This window comes from Nannospalax galili, unplaced genomic scaffold (genome assembly GCF_000622305.1).
Source record: "Nannospalax galili isolate Female #2095 unplaced genomic scaffold, S.galili_v1.0 scaffold88, whole genome shotgun sequence".
NCBI classification, from domain to species: domain Eukaryota; kingdom Metazoa; phylum Chordata; class Mammalia; order Rodentia; family Spalacidae; genus Nannospalax; species Nannospalax galili.
In genome coordinates, this window is record NW_008358908.1 from 571046 (window position 1) to 577161 (window position 6116).

The following is a 6116-nucleotide window of genomic DNA, read 5'->3' on the forward strand; positions in this document are numbered from 1 at the left end:
GTGAATGAGGCTTAGGGAGTCCCGGTGCGGAGAGCTGCGCTATATAGTTGCCCCAAGAGGCCTGAGGATAGTAGTGCAGGCTAGTGAATGGAAATTTTTAAAAAGTTAGGATTAGTGGGGCTGGAGATGTAGCTCAGTTGGTAGAAGGATTTTTAGCACATACAAAAAAGTCCTAAGTTCAATTCCCAACACCACATAAACTGTTAGTTTTTTCTTTTGTTTTATTTTGTTTTCAATAAATAAATTAATTAATTAATTTGTATTTTATGTGTATGATTGTTTTGCCCAAATTCATGGAAGTGCACCTTGTGTATGCAATGTCCTTGGAGGTCGGAAAAGGGCATTGGATCCCCTAGAACTGGAGTTATGGAAAGTTATTAGCTGTCATGTGGGTGCTGGAAACCAAACCCAGGTCCTCTGCAAGAACAGTCAATATTCTTAACCATTCAGTCATCCCTCCAGCCCCTGCTTTATTTTAAACCAGAGTCACACTGTGATTTTTTAAAAGCATCAGTCCCATCCTGTAGCATCTACAAATGATCAGAACAGTCCTTGCCCTTGCAATGGCTTCCTCATCATTAAATCCAGTAGTCAACTTGGGCTGCTCATTCCCTTCTCACGCTTCTCCCTTTCTCAGCTTAGACTTCTAAGATACCTTTCTTTTGGATTTCATCCTTTTTCACAAGTTATGTCCTCTCTGCCTCTGTTCTTGGTCCTGGTCCTCTTCATCTTCTTTCATCTAAATATTTTTGAGGAGTCTAGTCCTTAAGTAAGTCTCCACTTACCCCTTCTCCTAGCAATCATTTCAGGCTGTGGTTTTAAATTCTGCCTAGACAGTGAGGGTTCTCAAGTTCACCTCCACACCCCTCTGTCCATTCTTCACCTGCCTCTCCCTTCTGAAATGCTGGGTCTACCCCTTTTACCTTGCCTAGCTTCATCCCTTCTCTTACCTTGCTCTTCCTTCCTAGAGACAGATCTCAGCTCAAAACCCCACTCACTTTCACAGCTCTTGTCTCATTAAAGTTGCATTTGCAGTTAACTATCTTCCAAAACAGTCCAGGAATTGCAAGAAGGAAGGTACCAGGACTGGCAAGAGAGCCCAGCAGGTAAAGGTGCTGACAGCTAGCCAAGCCTGATGAATTGAGTTTGACCCCTGGTAGGGATGATAGGATAGAAACAACTTCTGCAAGTCAAGGCACATGTGTGTCCACATATGTACACACACAAACAAAATTTAAAAAAATATAGGGCTGGAGAGATGGCTCAGTAGTTAATAGCACTTGCTACTCTAGCATAGGATTGGAGTTCAGCTCCTAGTATCCATGTCAGGTGGCTTATAACCTCCTGTACCTCCAACTCCAGGACACCCAACACCCTCTTCTGGCTTCCAAGGGCACCTACACTTAGATGGATATACCCACACACAGACACACATAATTAAAAATAAAAAAATTTATTCCTAAAAAACAAATATAACAGTTTCAGCTAAAAAAGGAGGAAGGCACCAGCATTATAACAGGGGCTCAACAAAAATGAATGAAAGAAAGAATATCAAAATACCTCCTGATCTCCACCCCCATGAACTGTCATCTGCTTGTCTAAACTTGGAACCCTCTGACTACAGGCAATTTTCACTCATCAGGATCTGCCTGTCCTTTGATGGCACAGGAACAGCTGGTATGATTTTCTGTAGCCCTCTCGATCCACCACACCAAACTTCCTCACATCCAGAACTGCTCTGTAAACCAAACAGTTCTTCAGGAAGCAGTTCCACACCTCACTCTTTCACCTGGGGAAGCATCCATTATAATCACTAAGAAATACTACCGTCCTTACAATGCTCCCAAGACAATATCCTTGCAACCCTTCCATCAGACTGTAGCCCCAGGAAGACTCAGCCCCCTCCAGGAGCTGCCTCCATACAACAAGCGTTCTCTAGTATCTGATCAACAAATGGACAAGCCACAAAGCAGTGTTTGGGCCCTTGACTGATGACTGAGCTTGCTCAAGATTCTAAGGTCCTAAGTGACAGCAGAGACTTCATCTTTTAGCTTCTACAGGTGAGGTACTTTTAGTGCTGAACGTGGGCAACACGGGATCTCATCTTTCTGTAATTTCAGGGTACTTATGAATTAATATTCCTCTAACTCATATTTAACGACACCTGCTGTGTGTTGGCTGCTAGGTTATAAACTTGAAGGAAACTCCTCTTGTGATCTTACTGGTAGAGAAATACAGACAAACTCACGGTGCCAAGTACTAGCTGAAAACTGGTACAGAACATGGGACAGAGAGGACAGACTGGCGTTTCTGGTTCACCGGAGAATGCTCACAGAGGTTGGCCCAGGGAGAAGCGTGAGATATTGAGGGATCTGCCCAGGCAAGAAATTGCGGGAAGAGTTTCCAGGAAGTGGATGGCAGCGCCCAGGCCTAGGGACTGCGGGGTGCTTGGCCTTGGCTCAGGAGCACCAAGGAAAAGGGAAGCAACAGTGGCCTTCCAGGTTTCTAGGATTCTGGGATTGGCCAGAGCAGGGAAGTGTTGGATTCTGACTTGAAGGAAACTCAGGTAGAAGCCTTGTGGAGAGGAGCGGGTGGAGGACAGATTCGGAGAGGAGGGGGTGGAAGACAGATGCGGGGTGGGCATCTAGGACGCCAATCAGATACTACTGAGACTCTCCTCAGAATCTTAGCCAATCTCTGGATCACCCAGGCTGCAGTTTCCCTGCAGTTTCAAGTCATCGGGCTTCTGGGTTCCTCCCTCCCCCGCCCGCCCCCCATCCGCTGCCCAGGAGACGTGGGAACGTAGCGTTCCAGTCCTACCTGGTTCCACTATCCCGGCTGGACCCACGCTCAGGATGCAGGATTTGAACCGCGCTCTGGGACCCGATCTCCTCCAGGCGCGCTGGCTCCGAGCTGGCGTGGCTGTTCGCTCACAGGTGCCGCTCGAGTCCGCGGAAGACCCAGCGAGAGAGCGGACAGTCAGCTCTAGGTTTCGCTTTCCGGGCAGACTCCGCCTTCCCGCAATGCCTCTCCGCCCCTCCCGCACCTCCTGGCACCCACGCGCGGTTGGCTAGGCTTGCGCGCCTCTGTTCGCGCGCGCGCGGGAAGGACCTCGGGGCGACCTCGGCACCCCAGCTGCTGTAGCGCCCGCGATCTGCACCTCTCCCTGCTGCCAGGCAGCTCCTGACCCTACTGCAAGGGAAGGCTGTGCTGGAGAATGGGAAAAGTCCAGCTCCCCAATTGCAGAGCTTCCTTTTCGCGTTTACTTTTCAAAGAAAATATTTATGGATGTGCACGGAGGGAGTGAATGCTATCGAATTCCAGTGTGCAATCGGAGAAATTGAGTAATTCGCACAGGGTCCTTCCGAGGATCAGTGGTAAAGCTAAGACTCAAGTCCTGGTCAGTAAAGATCAAAGTCTCCCTCTTCCCTCTCCGCTCTGGTGTCTTGGGAAAACTGGCCTGCATGGTCGGGAAGGAGGGAAGAGGTTGGAGGAATCTCCCTTCAGTCTGTTCCCACTAGTCCATTCCTGATCAGGTACCTGTCAGCCGCTGGATACACACCATCCATCAGGCCAGGCCAGTGGTTAGGAGACCCACCTGCTCCAGGTAGGGCTTCCTGGAATATTCTATCACACCACAGTACCACTAGTCCGGGTTTATGAGAAATCCTACCAGTCTGAAAGAGTGTGACACATTCCTAGAGCCCCACTGGCTTGTAAGCACCCAGCTCATACTGTCCAGCACCTAACTCCTGGCACACTGCTCAATGCGCATTTTCTTAACACCAGGACTCTGAGCTAAGCGCCAGTCCCATCTCCACTCAACAGTTAAGGAAACTGGGATCTGAAAAGCAGAGTTTAATAACACAGCCAGTAAGAAGGGGAGCTGGAATTAGAACCAGGAGGCTGTACTCCCAGAGGCAAGCAAGTTCCAAGTCAGACCTCAAATACCTTAAATATCGTGCCCTCTGTCTACTCCTACCATTCTTCTGTCTCTTTGTAAGGTAGGGCAACATTGACCCAGAGCTACACTTTCCCTGGTAGATTGGATACCAGATATTCTCTGATGTGAAGCTCTGGTGTGGTGGGAAGTTTAGAAGGGAGACAAGAGGGAGAGCCCTCTGTCTTTGGCATTTCCAAGTGACACAAATCTCTGTCAGAGGTAGGCGTTTGCAGAGGTCCACTGTGAGCTCTAAGAGTGTGGGCTGGCTGTGGAAGCAACACTGGTTGCAAGGAGTCCCTGACCTGCCCCAGACAGTTTGAGAAAAGCATGACAAACTCCAGCATACCACACAAGCTTTAATGTCTACCCCAGATGGTCTTTGCTATTTCCTATACGCTCAAGGCTGACATAAGACTCAGGTGCAGAGTCTGATGTCACACCATAACATCGGTTGGACAATTACAATTGGAGAATTACAGTTTAAACCCATCATACCTCTTCTGTGAATATTGAAGGGGATTGATGGGAAGAAGGAAGTCTGGGAACATAGATGGAGTAGGCTGAGTCCTTGTGCCTTTGCCCTCTCAAATTCTTCTGTCCCCATAAGTCTTCCAATCTTTGTCTGGTGATGCTGGCAACCACCTGGCCTGAGGAATCTTGAAACAATCTCCTTGTAAGAACTGGGAGGTGCTGGTTCACCAAATGACCCTGCTCTACCCCCATTCACTCCTACAACTAGAATGTGATGCTAAAGTACCCCAAAAGGACATTGACAATCTGATGTCGAGGAGATAGTTTACCCAACAAAGGCATGCTACTCATATTTGTTAACAGAAATCCAGGAAATATGCATGGAAGTGATTCTAAAGATGGCCCAAAGAATAGATCTGTTCACACCAGCATCTGGCATGGCTGCAATGCCTACTCAGTTGGTTTACTACAGACTGAGCTCAGTGATGGCCCTCAATAAATGAAATTGTAATGTCAACTAATGCAGATGAAGAAATCAAAAACACCAAGGAAGAATTGGGCATAGTGGAGCATCCCTGTGATCCTAGCACTTGAGAGATAGAAGGAGGACAATCAGGAGTTCAAGGTCATCCACAGCTACATAGCAAAATGGAGGCCACTCTAAGCGACATGAGATCCTGTCTCAGAACAAACAAGTAAGCAAACAAAAAACCATGGGACGTAGCTCAGTTGGTAGAGTGCTTACTTGTCTAGTGTGCACATGGCCCTGGGTTCTAGTCCCAGCATGGCAGAGATGGGGCACTGTGGTGCACATCTGTAACCTCTGCACTTGGGAGGTAGAGGCAGGAAGATCAGAAATTCAAGGTCAGCCTTAGCTACGAAGCAAGTTTGAGACCAACACAGGCCAGAGACCAATCTCAAAACAAAACAAAACACCCACCAATTCAGGGAATCAAGACTATTGGGGTAGATTAATGTGCAACCTGTTTATCCACTCTCTAACTCTGGCCGTCAAGAAGATCCAAAGGCTCCATGAAGGAATGAGCTCAGAGGATTGGTGATTAAGGAAGTGGGGGAAATGCTGAGTGAACAGGCTGTTATGGACAAAGTGAGTGGTCTGGGTTCCCTCATGGAATGAGCCTTCTGACTTACAGAGTTTCCAGTGACATACCTGCTGTGCTTAACCTACCATCCTTGTCACTGATGTTCATCACTGTGTTATGCTGTGTTTTGGTGCCATTTTTATTATGTTGTATTTGCTAAACTTCTTGGATCTGTGAATTAATAGTTATTTGAATTTAAATTTTTTCAGTCATAATGTTTCTTCAACTTTTTATGTAGTCCTTTTCTATCTTTTTGCTTTCAAATTCCAATTGCATGCATACTTACGACTTACTAAATCTCCTCTCATATTGTTTGTAGTTTTTTCTCTCTCACTTGACAGGTCCCCCAGTATTTTCTTCTTTGCCATCTAATGTACTGTTTATTCACTCCATGTGTTGTTCATTTTATGTATTGTGGGATTTACATCTAAAACTTCCCTTTGAGTCATTTAAAATCATTAATTTCTCTTTTCATCATGTTTATTTTACTTTATATCTTTGAGCACACCTATATGAAGCCATTTATAGCACATACACTTATTTGTTGAGTTTGCCGGGGACTCGAACCCGCGACCCCCGGCGAGGTGAGGATTGGGGAT

General features: G+C 46.8%; 1 protein-coding gene across 1 annotated transcript in view; it reads right to left on the reverse strand.

The window, feature by feature from the left end:
• Eif2ak2 (eukaryotic translation initiation factor 2 alpha kinase 2) overlaps positions 1–2998 on the reverse strand; it is a 45654-nt gene extending 42656 nt beyond the window's left edge. Inside the window, exon 1 of the mRNA XM_008822598.3 lies at positions 2821–2998. The gene's annotated coding sequence lies outside the window, so the exon portion shown is untranslated. The remainder of the gene's footprint in view (positions 1–2820) is intronic.
• Positions 2999–6116: the final 3118 nt, after the last annotated feature.